The sequence below is a fragment of the Vidua macroura genome, chromosome 17 (genome assembly GCF_024509145.1).
Source record: "Vidua macroura isolate BioBank_ID:100142 chromosome 17, ASM2450914v1, whole genome shotgun sequence".
Classification (NCBI taxonomy): domain Eukaryota; kingdom Metazoa; phylum Chordata; class Aves; order Passeriformes; family Viduidae; genus Vidua; species Vidua macroura.
This window is the reverse complement of record NC_071587.1, coordinates 5575522-5589424: the sequence shown is the minus strand read 5'-3', so window position 1 is coordinate 5589424 and position 13903 is coordinate 5575522.

Here is a 13903-nt window from a genome sequence, read left to right as displayed (position 1 = left end):
TGCAAGAAAAATGAGCAGTGAGATATCTATATAGAAAATAGAGAGTACAGAAGGTTATTTGGGGTTTCCAGCACCTGACTGACTTACATTAATGCTTTTGTTTTTTCTTGCAAACCAAAAAAATTTCTCTCTTAAAACTTATTTTCATCCAGAGAAAATTCAAAGGCAGAAACCACTGAGTGAGCAGGCTGGGAGCAGAGTGTTGTCTTTATCCATGCTGGATAACATGTGCATCGTGGTCCTGTTGCTAAAATAACGAGTGCAGGAGACTGGACTGTCAAACAAATTAATCTCGGGCTCCTGATGATATCACAAACCACCAGGGCTTCACTCTCACAGGTTGCAGTTTCATCAACCCCCCTCGTTTATTGATTTATACCTACAGAATCCATCCTTCTCCTTATCCATTATCCTAAATGCAATGTTAACGTACCAGAGAAAATCTATTTGAGTTCATTTGAATTTTTTTTTTTTAGCTCCTGAATTAATGTTTTCTAAAAGGCTGCTTTAATCAGGCACTTTTTTATTAAAAGAAATATTAGGAGAATAAAACACCAGACCCCAAGGTTCAGTCAGTTATGGCAAAATAGCAGATTTGGCTCCTGCTATCCCACTGTGCTTTTTCCGCCCTTTGCAAAATTAGCGGTGTGAATGAGATCCAAGAATTTTAACCCTATTTGACCAGTGAGAGTTAACTGATGAACATGGTTAATTTATGTGATGAATCAGTGTCAGTGGGATTGGTGAGGGTTTTTTTTCATTCCTTCTAATAATATAAAGCTGCAAAACTGCAGGTTATGTTATTAGCTTGAGTTATCCTGCTATAGTGATTATCCTGCTATAGTGATTATCCTGCTATAGTGAGAGTTGCCTTTTTTTCTGCTTTTATTGACAAGATGTTTCTGAAAATAAGCTTTTGTGTATCTGCATGAGATAAAACATTGTGTTTTGGATGTGGAGCTTGGCATCATGGTCAAAGCAAGTGAAGAAAAATCAGCTCAAGGTTATGAGTTTGCTTGTTCTCTGTTCCATATAAACTTTTAAATCCTGGCTTGTTTGCAAGATTCTTGCTTTCATTTAAATCCCATTTTCAGATTTCCCATACACAGAAATTTTACCAACCTGTTTCATTTTAAGTGTAAGGTTTCTAGACAGCCATTTGTTTCCAGAAATTAGGGCTTAAAGGAAATCACTATCTGTCCATCTCTCACAGTCTGCAGCGGTGTCATGGGATGTAACCACATGGATTACCCTGAAATGTTTGCAATATATATAAACCAACCCAAAACATACAAATCTGAAGCTTCAAATGCAGCTTTTCCCAAATGGCAAGGACACACACAGAGTGCAATCCCTTACCTTTGTAAATAAAAACATACAACTGACTTAATGTTATTAATTTTTCTGGTGCCCTTAGAAAGATAAAGTTCACCAGCACCACAGTATGTAGCTCTACATACTGAGATGTCTATGAATATCATATATGCCACACAACACACATACACACATGTACTGGCATTTTTGGGGGGTTCACCTTAAATGCAGGCTCAGAGGGAGTGTGGAGAAACTACGTTGCTCACCAAAAAAAAAAAAAAAAAGAAAAAAAAATCATCTTAAAGCAAGTGGAGAGCAAGGAGAGGGGAAAATGAAGGTCCCTGCATGCCCAAAACCAGCCCTGTCACTTCCCAGCTGTGAGCCACTGGCTGCTGTAGACAAAGGCTTTTTGGAAAAGAAGAAGTAGGGACATGTTCCTCTGTCTATATCTGGTCTCAGTTCTCTGGGAGCTTCAGCACAGGAATCCTAGGGAATGGAAAACCAGTAAGGATTTACTGCATTTGACTATTTTTGGAAGGTTGGAAGACAGAAAATATTGTCCGTACTCAGGCTGGAACTACATGTGGATACAGACCAAACCCTGAAATTAAGCATCCAAAAATTCCAGTTTGGCTCTAGACTTTGCCCTAGTATTTGTTGGAGAAAAGTCCTACCTGCAGGTGACTGCTATATGGGAGGTTGGAAGGAGAAAGAATTTGAGATGAAAAAACAGCTGTGGGGACTAGTTAGTGAATTAATTAGTGAATTTGTATTTAATTCATGAATGACTTAAAAGAAATCTTTGTGATGATTTCTATTAAAACAGATTTCCATTTTCCTTAAACTTATTTGTAAATCACAGTCTGCCTACAGTTTGCTGCAAACCCTCCTACTTGCAGAAATTTCTGCTGTTGGAGATCAGTTCATCAAAGATTTGTACAATGGTTTGTGTTGGAAGGGAACTTAAAGCTCGTCTCATTCCAACCCCCTGCCATGGACACTTTCCACTATCCTGGGTTGTTCCAGCCTGGCCTTGGACACTTCCAAGGTTGGGACATCCACATCTTCTCTGGACACCCTGTTCCAGGGCTTCACCATCCTAACAGGGAAGAATTTCTTCCTAACATCCAATCTAAACTTTCTCTCTTTCTATTTCTCCTTCTGCTGTTGGAGATGCCATATCACCTGTGGCCCTTGTTTTAATTATTTTGCCCAGAGCTATCTGGGGGAATATGTCCATCTCGAGATGTGGAACATGTTTTCCACTTCCATGTGGGGTTCCCTGTGCACCCCCAGGCTGGGAAAAGTAAGGAGCAGACTTGTAAGGTTTTCAGGATACTTTCTCCCTGTGTAAGAGTCCCTTGCTGCCACAGTCTTTGCCTGTGTGGGTTAATAAAACCATCGATCACACTTCCTGATGACAGATGTCTACATGTCCAAATAATAGCCAGCATGGAGAGCTATGTGCTCTGACAGCCAGAATCAGGTTTCAGGAGAGATTGAGACAACTCCAGAAGTGAATGGAATGCACAGATGTTAGCAAGCCTGTCCTTCTGATTAAGTTTGCTGCAATGCAGAAGGTATAAATATGTTCAGATGCTCAGAAGGCCATGGGAAATGAGAGACTGCATTTTAGCACCCGGCACTTTTGAATCCTGGGGTAATCCTGATTTTAAGTACACCTTTTATAGACCAATCTGGCTGAATTGTTCTACAAGTTAAATGAAGCAAAGACTTTGTAGAAGTATTCTGGCAAACAATATAATGTATCACTTAAAGAGCTATAACCAAGCAAGTGGAAAATGCAGCTCTTGTTGCAGTTTAAGGCAGAGTAACAGTAGTTCATATTTAGCATTTTATTGTGGAAAATGAAAACAAATATTAGCAAGCAAATAGGTATTGTACCCCAGTGCACTCTGCTACCCAGAGATCAATGTATGGAGTTGGGTAACCATCCTCCAGGCAGCTTCTAACTCTTAGAAGCTGCAATCCCTGCACTTTCTTCCCTGGGGAAGGAGGCCCTTATTCCCACATGGTGGTGCTTCCGTTTTTGGTGCAAAGCAGTCACGTCTCTGTGTAGTCTCCTCCAGCCCAAAGGTAACACTGAGACTTGGGAACAGCTTGATCTGATAAGAGCAGGGACACATTTCAGACTCACATTCCACCACCTGCCCTGGCTGTGAGCAGCTCAGGTCATGCCTGAGCATTTTGGGTTTCACACCTTTCCCATCCCTGTGACTTTACCAAGCACAGCTTTCCAAGGAGAAGTGACTTTGGAGATGTTTGCCATGCTGAACTTTGATAAACTGTGGTACAATTTGTGTTAATTGCATTGTCAGCCTCTGGGAGCAGATGTCTATGAAACACAAGGAAGTCCTGCACTGAGGAATCCTATCCCACCAAGGAATAAAATCAACCTTGAGAAACTTCTTCCCTGGCAAAGAAATCCCAGCAGAGGAGGAGCAGATGATAAAGTAGAGATAAGGGATAGTCTCTTCAATACTTGGTGCTTCTCCCTCAGTTCCAGGGCTGCACCAGCACATCCTCATTGGTTGCTTCCCAGAGTCTCAAAAAATTCCCAGGGGGCTGGTTCCAGCTGCCGTGTGTCTCTCAGCGGCCGGTCCTCGGGCAGGGAAAGCTGACACTCCACAGACACAGACTCCAGAGTGTCCCTGCATGGTGCAGGAATCCTGCACAGCCCAGCCAACACCCCACAAAGTGCTGCCTCAGAGTCACTCTGAGGAGGGGAAGTATCACATTGATTATTCCTGAATCTATGGCCAATTACATTATTTTATTCAAAATTATACTAGTAAGGCATAACGTTTATGGGACTGGAAATGTCTTCTGAGTGACTGCTCCGGATGTTGGAAGTTCTTACTGCCCTGGGTGTCTCAGGGGTCTCTGCCAGGCTGGTAAATCTGAAATCCCTCATTCATTCAGGGCTGGAAAGTGCTTTAGTCCTGAATGAAGTGTCGGAAGAGATTTTTACACCTGGGTTTTTATAGCCTGGTCTTAGCAGAGGAAAGGAGTAACTCTGGGTTTCCATTTGAAATGACCTCAGGAACAGCTTGTCACAGCTAAGTTGTTTGGTTTACAGTTATTCCTTTGGCTGCTTACTTGGGCTTTGTTTTCTTTAAAAATCACAACTGGTCGTAGCCACTATCCCTTCTGTCCCTGAGCCCACTGTGAGACATAACTGAACTCTGCTCTCCTCATTTCCTTTCCCTCTCCTGTGAGTGCTCTGCTTCTCCTCTCTGTGTGTATCCATGTGTGTTCCTGGGTGTTTGTGTGTGTTGCTGTGAGCTGCTGTGTGTTCCTGTGTTTCCCTGTGCATATCCACGTGTGTTTGTGTGCTCACACAAGCCCGGGGAGCCACTGCACAGCCACGTCCTACAGACCTTGGCACAAGGGACACGGCCGACCTTGCCACGCAGGGCATGGAAACACATCTCCAGCACACAGAGGGTTAATAGCTCTAAATCTAAAGTACTCATCTGCAATCTCAATTTGCTCAGAGTCCAGCAGCTGCATTAGTTGAGATAATTCTGTCAGTGAGTGCTGTTTGTACCCAGAACATGCCTGCTAAATTTGTTAAAGAATACCCCAGACTAACGCATCATTACACTCACAAAGTCATCTATCTTTTACTTCAGATTAATTCCTTTTTTTCCCTCTCTCTTCACCTCCTCCATAAATCCTGGTGCACTTAATTAATTTCAGTTCCAGTGTAAGGTCCATAATACAGAATTGTTCAAGCAAACACAAAATTAATTATTCTATTTACAGCCTTCTCATTGAAAGGAGCATTTCATCTTTCATAATTACATTTTGGAACGTCCAATTATGAATTCAGACTTCTGCTGTTTTGCATACTGTGATTGTATGCAAGTGTCTCCATGCCAATGAGAGCCAAGATTTGGGTCTCACATTTCCTTCCAATTAGACTAAATTCAAGTACAGTTCCAGTCTGAAAAACCTTTTCAAGAGGTGACAGAGGGAGAGGGTGGGAGATGCTTAAAGAATCAGGTTAAAAATGCCTCTATGAATGCACGTTATCGTTCCTTCTCCAGCGACAGAGATGTCTTTATAACACAGCACAAGGCTGCTGTAGCTGGTTCAGTAACCCTACCAGCTGCTGCAGGCTTAATTCTACAAGCAAAAGACTTTATCAAGTTCTTTTTGAGATAATGGAAAAATTCCTTGGCTTTTATGGCTTTAAAAAGAGCTTTTGAACTCATGCACAAGTTGATGTATATTATACCCTCGATTTGTGTTAATTATATAAATTTTTAATGCCTTCGATCACAGTAGCTGTTTTCCTCAGAGCTGACTTGTGAAATCTGAAACTGCAAAGGTTTCCTGCCTGCTGCAAACCTGGGGCAGGTTCAAGGAGGGTTCCTTGTGTTTTTGAGAATTCTGGCTTCGATCCATGAAGCAGGGGAAGAAAAACTGGGCTCAGCAGTTCTGGGTTTTGCCTATCCACAATTCCTCCTGGAATGGAGGTCTGTGGTGGTTTGGTTCCCTTTGGAGCTGCAATGCCATGGGAAGTGAGGGTTGTAGGAAAGTCTTGACCTGAGTGCTCAGCCTCCAGCAGCTGGCAGCTCTGGGTGGGGACTCTGGAGACCTGGGCTCGAGTCCCAGCTTTGTCACAAAGCTGTGGATGAACCTAAGCTGGGTTTCAGGCCTGACCTGTCGGCTGCAGGTGGGAGCTGTGAGGTGGATGAGGCTGTTGGAGGTTGCTGGATGGACAAGGGGAGCACAGCTGCCTCCTGTCATCCCAGCACAAAATCGTACTGTGACAGTCAGCTTGGCTGCACGGGGACATGGCTGCAGCTCTTCTTTCTCTAATGACTGAAGCTCCTGACCTCCAAAAGCACCCAGAGCTGCCTTTGCACTCAGGAGAGAGCAGGAGCTGGATTGACATCTGGCTGGAGAGGTCACCCAGGAAATCCAAGGCTTTTTATGCTCTCCCCCTTTGCATACTTGAGAAACAGAGACAGTTGATCTGACCTTTTAGGATATCTGGTTTAAAAATTCCCACCCAGTAGAGGTTGAAATGTGCTGTTGTAAGAGCTGCAAAATAGCTGTAGAGTCTGCCTGTCAAGTTTGATCATGCCCTGAAAAGCCAAAATGTGCCCATCTCCTTCAGAAACACAAATAAATTGCTTTAGCCTTATCTAGAGCTTTACAGTGACTGCTGTTCTAATGGGATGAAGCACGGTAATCAACTTTATAGAGCATATTTCCATGGCCCACCCGTTATGTCATGCCTTGTTTACACAATTGGAATTAGGGATTAAGAGGTACACATACTGGGCAGGGGGCCAAAAATACTTTTACAGCCCTGATTTACTGGCTAGTCCATGCAGGGTTTGGGAACTGTGCGTGCATTGGCTGCAGTGGGAATGTGACTGGTGCTGGAGGGCAGGACTTAGCAAAGTGCAGGGTCACATCACAGTGGCTGAAAATAAACCTGAGGGCTGGGCAGGTGGGCACTGAGTGTCACCACGTGAGCCCTGGCAGGGTGGGTGGATGGGACAACTGCTGCTGCACTGGTGTCTCTCCCCCTCCAAACTCATCTTCAGGTGCTGACCTGGTACCTGGGAGTTAAACCCCCCACACAGGGTAGCTGGTGGGAAATACATGAATAGTAATTCAGAAAAAATAGAGTTTAACCTGTCAGGATGTGCAGGTGACAGCAGGGCTGGGGAATCTGTGCCCGTGAGCACTGCCAAGTCCTGGTTTGATAACCTGCTCCAACAGAAACACAATGCTTGCAAAGAAAACTCAGACTTGAGAGCAAAGGAGATTTTTCATGGAGTTATCTTTTTTATTATGCCAGAATTGGAATCACAGATTGATTTGTGTTGGAAGGAACCTTAAATATCATCTTGTTCCAACCCTCTGCCATGGCAGGGACATATTCTGCTAGGACAGGTTGCTCAATGTCCTGTCCAACCTGGCCTTGAACACTTCCAGGGATGGGGCAAGGAATATCATTGTACTAATAAGAATGATGTTCCTTGCCTAACAACTGTACTGTTCTAGGAACAGAAAAAGTTCTTAACCTTAAATATAATTAATGTGTCATTTATGGCCAGAGAGCAGGAGAGGTTGACCCTGCTCTTTGCCCACTTGCAGAACTCTCCCTGGAGAGGATCCATCCCTGCCTTGCTGAGTATGAACCAGGGCTGGTGCTCTTTACACTCACATGCCCAAACCCAGGGAGGGTGGGCTGAGAGCAGAACCACTCTGAAAGCTCTGAGGCCAGGGGTATCCACCAGAAAAAGCGCTTCAGATTCGGAAAAAATGGGACAAAAAAAGAGAGGCAGGGGGATGGATTTGGGCACTTCCCCAGTGCCCACCTCAGAGGATGATGCAAAGGGAATAGGAGGACTGAGTTCTGCTGCAGAGCCAGCCTGCTGCAGCCACCTCCTCTGGGCTCCACTGATGGGGACAGGCACTGATCTACCCTGCAAGGACACACACGTGCACCAAGCTCACATCTCAGGCAGCCAAACCCCATGAGCTGAACCTGGAGCTCAAGCACATCTTCACTCAAGTTGGGAAGAGTGAAGGTATTTTTCCCCTCCGCAGATGTCATTGTTAATTTGTTAGCCGTGTACAAGTGTGAGGTTTGCTGGAGGAAGCCAATTTGTGCAGTTTTTAGCTTATTCAGTGGTGAAGTCTGCTTTATCTCTTGTGGGAGCAACTTCACGGCTCACAAAAAGACAGAAATAATCTGTTTTAAAAGTTGTTGGAAGGACAGTGGATTTATGGTCCTATTGTCAGAAGGGAATGATAATGACCCTCTGGTCCAGCCCCTGGCCTACCATAAGCAATTCATGTCTCGGAGCCCACATCTTGCACTTGAACTGGAGCTGGTTTATTTTATTTTTATAAACACATCCAACCCTGGCAGGAGGGCTTTATTCAATAACAAAATATTTTTCTCACTGTCCTTAGCTGGCAGGAGTTAATTGTTCCCTTTGTGAGCTGTGAATGGGTTTGTGCTGTTCCACCTGGCATCTCTGCTTTTGTTTGTTAATTAGGTATTAATTGCAGAGGCTGTTGGGGATTTGTAGGTGAAAAGAGCATGTGTTTATTGGTCCTGCATGGAAGGGGCTGAAATGAATCGAGTTTGGTAACAACAGACCTTGTAACATCCCTAATATGTATTTTCCAGGGGGTGTTATGGTCTGATGTTCAGTGAGGCACGGAGAGGTGAGGGAAAGTTTTTGGTTATTGATTCTCTGAATGTTGCAGCTCAGATTGTGCATTGCTGGTTAATGAAATACAGTGGTAAGGAAAGGAGAGAGGCAGAAGGCTGGTTTTTAGAATATCAAATTTGCTATAAAATATAAAGTGAAATTGTTGAAAGAGGGTTAACAATGAGCCAGCTCCTCATTTTACAAGCTTCATGATGAGGCTAGGAAAAACCATGTCAAACCGATCCTTGGAGAAACTGGCATTGTTATAGGCTGCTGAGAACTATTGGAGAATTGAGATGGACAGCCAGAGATTTTATATCTTTTGAAATAAAAATTACAGAATAAAGTTTTCTATATGGAAAAGAGAACAAGAAAACTGGAACTGAGGAAACAGTACTGAGGAGGGCAAGACACTTCAGGTGTATAAAGGATTATTTTAATGTTTTTTCCCAAAAACTTTCAGCAAATCAAAATATTGAAGTACAATTATTTCAATCCCTTCTGATTGAAGAATATATTACAAACATAAAAAGAGAAAGCTACAGTTTGGTAAATGGATATACCTGAGGTAATTGCTTGACCTATAGGTTACAAGGCAAAGGTTGTTACTGAGAAACTCCTTAGGGGAACTAGAAAATAAAAATATTCACTTTTCCACAGCAGACTCATCACAATCTACAAGGTGTCAGATATGGCAGGAAGGAATAGTGTGGGGCTGCAGACCCCTTAATCTGCCTTTCTCCTTGAGAGCTGGATTTGCCAAGACTATCTGCTGTGGCCATCTTGAGAGCGCCTAAAAATTCAATTTCCAGAATGATGAAGAGTGCAAAAGAATGCGGAAAATGAGGTGGGAAGAGATTTTCAGTGGAGAGCTGCACAATTTCCTGTTTAATACAGTATTTTAAAGCCTCTGTTCTTTTGTTGTGCTGCCAAAGATGTCTCAGTATCCAAAAACCTTGCATGGATTTTTAAAATGATTTTAAGTCAGTTAAATAAATGCGCAACACCTGATAAGGCAGCGCATGCAGAATCATGCTGTATTTCTCCAGCAGCCTTGTTGAACCAATGTTTTTCTCTACAAAACTCAGGCTCTAACCTCCCTTGCTGACCCTTGTGCTTACCTGTGCTCTCCTATCAACCTCCTGGATCAGGACAATGTGCTTTTCCTACCCTCAGCACCTCTATTTACCCTGTTCTTTCCCAGGTTGTCAGGGGGATAATCAGTATCTATCATCTGTACAAACATCACAAAGTCGTCAGGACAAACTAAACCCATGGATTTTTAATTTTTGGATTTAGTAAAAGAAGTATTTTGGAACTTGTATCGGAATTGTGGGTTTTCCAGCCTTTGCCATCTACCCCAATTTATAAATCCTCCAGAACAGGCATGTGAACCTGGGATTTGGAAAACAAAATCAGGGATTGTGGCCTGTCATTTGTTCACTATCTTAAATTAATCCTATGTGATAATTTTTTTGGTTCCTCCACTTCACATCACGTGGGCCTGTTCTGCTCATCATCAGCAGCAGCTGGACAAAGCAGTGCATTCCTCTGCTTTGTTTAATGTATTGCCTTCCCACTCCTCTGTCTTTCATCTCTGCCTTCAATAGAAGGTTTTACTGTCCTTGAGGGTTTTCTTGTCCTGCCCCCTCCTTCCACACGACCCACAGATTTCTCTGATTACCTGCATGAAGAGGGAATGTTCCCATGTTTGTGTGAGCAATGGTGTATTCTCTGGACACACCAGTGGATCAGAGACAGTGACAGTTTTAGAAATGTAGATTTTTTTTTTTTAAATATGAAAACAAGTGTTTTCTTCTAGAGTAGTGTATTCAAATTGATGGTGTTGCAATGGCAATGTGACTCCAGAAGACTCTGCTCCCTTGCCTCATGTCAGCCCATGTGAGACATCACCAAGGAGTGGTTTGGCCATCTGAGGATGTGCAGAGTGCCCAGAGAGGCGTGTTAGACAAGATGATGATGGTGAGGTTGGATCCCAGCAGATAAATGTTCACAGGGCTATTTTCAAAGTCCTTTACCCTGCCTTGTTGCCTGTTTTAACCCCTGAGAAAGGGTCATGGCAGTGCCCAATGGGTTCTCATTTGTGCACTGCCTTTCAGAGTTTAATGATCAGCAGAGGATGGCTGTATCTGGGCTGGGAAGGTGCTGCCTTGGACTGTGACATTCCTGCTGGGCATCCACTGATTATGACGATTATTTTCAGCAGCTTTATTGCATCGATGATAAACTCAGACATTCTTCTTATAAACAAGAAACTTTGAACCTTTTAAACACTCCCTGAACTGTGGAGAACTTGTTAAGCTGGATAACCCTCAGTGAGGAAGCAAAGTGCAAAGTGCTGCCAGCCTTGTGTTACTCACAGGTCCTTGCAGGTGGCCTCAGAGAATTTTCCTGGTTCACCAATGACCAGTGAGGGGTGCTCTGAAGGTAGGGGCACCTTCTTTGGCCACAGTGGGAATTTGGTCCTGTTAACCACAGGAAAAGAGGACCTTTGGGTCTTTGATAAATATTGCTTGCTGATTGTGTGTGATACTGCTTTGCTTCCTGACTCACTTCTTCCCTCTCCTTTCCTCCAAGGCTGCACGTTGATTTTATTCAGCCTTTTCTCTTGTGATGAGAAGTTTTGAGGTCTGTGTTTTGAGAACATTTCCTCCCCTGCCTGTTCTTTCTTCTGCTTACCCAGTCTTTTGGTGGGGATGGGAAGACAGGGAAACTCTCAAGAAGAAGGTGAAAAAGAAAGCTGTGATTGGATTTTTAGTGCTAGCTGGAAGGAAACTCTTGCTCACTTCTATCCCTTACTCTACCTCCTCCCAGGATGCTTTTAAAAATAGGAAGGATCTCAAATTGATGTCAAAACAGTTCATTCTTGAACTACTCTGCAGATCACAGCAGCTGAGCATCACCTTCAACATCCAAGAAGGGACAAGAAGACCATGAACACTTTTTGGGTTTGCAATTTGCTTCATCACTCCTGGGGCATTGTTGAAAGATTGTGGCTGTGAGCTGAGTACTGAGTGTGCAAGACTGTGGCTACAGGAGTGGGGCAGGAAGTTGTGCTAAAATTATCAGACACAGCCCAGAGTTAATTCAGACTGTCTTGGTATCACAAGAGGCTCTAAACTCTAATGACAGCGACCAAAGGAACTTCCTGCAGAAATATGAGATGGTCTCAAATCTCCATAAATGTAAGCAAGGCTGTATTTCCTAGGGAAATAATTATTAAATAAAAAATTAAGGTATGTTTAACAGAAATGGTAATTTATATATTTATTCCAGAATATGTTTTGCTCTGGAAAACAGAAGGAACACTTATTACAAGAATAACCTCTAGAGGAGGAAGTGTTTCACCAGCCAAGGAAAAAAAAGACCTCATTGAAACAACACTTCTTTCTTTTCTCTTCCCTCCAGCACTATCCAAATACCGTGTGAAAGTCATTTGTCTTGGACTTGGGAGGTTTGCTTGCAAACAACTGCACTTCTTTTTCTTCAGAGCTTAACTGCAAGTTTGCTCCTTGTAACCAGACAAAGTCACTGGCTAGTGCCTGGCTTGAACAGATTTGTTTGAGTTCCTGTGTATGTAATAGTTTAAGCTCAGGTATTGGTTTCACTATACTTCTGTTTGTGTTAGCAATGAATTGACTTTCTTACTCTGCTAGCATTTTAAAAGACCCAAAACTCTCCCTTGCTGCCAAACCAGGATGGTTATTAAAGGATTCTAATATTCTTTCCTTTTATTGCCAGAACTGCTTTTAGAGTAAACTGACTATGTGAAAAGTAATTCCTTTATGCCCTTCACTCTACACTCAAGAAATGGAAGGAAGAGGAGATAATAAAGTCTTGGATACCCAAAAGAAAGAAAATTTTTTCTTTAGCACAATCTTATTCTGAAGGAAAACTCTCTTGTGTTATCCAGGTGTAGTCTCAGGCTTTTGGGATGTCAGAGTGCACCTGGTTCCTTGCAGGCTCTCTGTCATTCTTAGTGTATTTACTGGGTATAAATAGGGTTTGTTTTTCTGATTATTAACAGGTATTTTGTGTTGCCATCAAGTTGGTGGAGAAGTCCAACCTGCCGAAAGCAGCAAGGAGCTTCTTGTCAGAGGCAAGTCTGACCTTTGGGAGTTGCAAAGGAAGAGAGGACACACTCCTTGGGCTTGTCCTCAGGACTCAGGGGTGGGGTTCTTCTGCCAGGATTGGTGGCCAGCCTTTGACAGTCAGTGAAGCTCTTGGCAGGACAAGAAGTCAAAGGAATATTGTCCTAAAATAAGTGTCAAAACTACCGTGGGCAGACGCTTTCAGGGCACAGTTTATTTCCCTGCACTGGAGGAGCAAGGAGTGGGTCAGGTAAGGGTCTGCAAGCTGGGCAGGAGCAGTGTCAGTCAGAGCTGGATCTTGGGAAAGCCTTGGTGCAATGATGAGCAGAGCTGATCAGTGTGAGCATGAGCAGGTTGGTTGCTGCTTCTCTTTTCCTTATGTGCAAGTTTTTAATTATAAACTGGACTTTTCTTTCACCAATCTAAGTGAAGCCACCGTACTCAGGACGACATAGCAAGTCAGTATCTTCACATATAGTGATTTTTATGCCTAAAAGTAAACTCATAAAATTGTATATTTGAGATGGAATAAAGCAGTGCCACTCTTGGGTTCTGGAGCTAGGTTTTTGAAAAGACAGCAGGCCAGTATTTTGTCATCTCTAAATTCTTCCCATCTAGATGACAGGGACAAAAAAAGGCAAGAGCAAAGATAGTGTACACAACTTGCAGGCTGCTGCCACTGTACATTTTTCTTCTGTCTTTCCCAGAGGGCTTGAATTTTCTCAGTGACAGCCAGAGCAAGAAGTGCCAAGGAGAGTGAGCAGGACTGGGAGTGCAGCAAGGTCTACTTGTCATTCCTGGGGTAGACTCATTTCAGGGAGCAGGCTGAGAAAGTTTAGCCTGATTTAGGTGGTCAAGAGGGATCTGGCTTAGCTTTGCAAGGCAGGAAAAGGGGATGCATTTCCCAGCATCAGGTTATGCAAACCACTGAGGTGGAGGTGGGAGGGGCAGGCTGGCTTCGAGTCATTTGGTATCTGCATGAAAATGGAATTCAAAACATTCCCTCTAGAGTGGTATCCAATACCAAAATTGGATTTGGGAACTCAGAGTACATGAATATTTGTGCTGTCAATAAGAGTTATCTGTATAGAGAACCCTTTCCTTGTCTGCTTTCTCTACCATGCTTCCTTCTTAATTCATTTTCAGTCTTTAATGTACTGTTGTGTAGCATCCTCTCCCATTAGGCCCTGTAATGTGCTCCGATTGCCTTCAGCTTGACTGCACTTAATAGCCAGCGTAAATAGAACTTAGTGTAGCATGCAC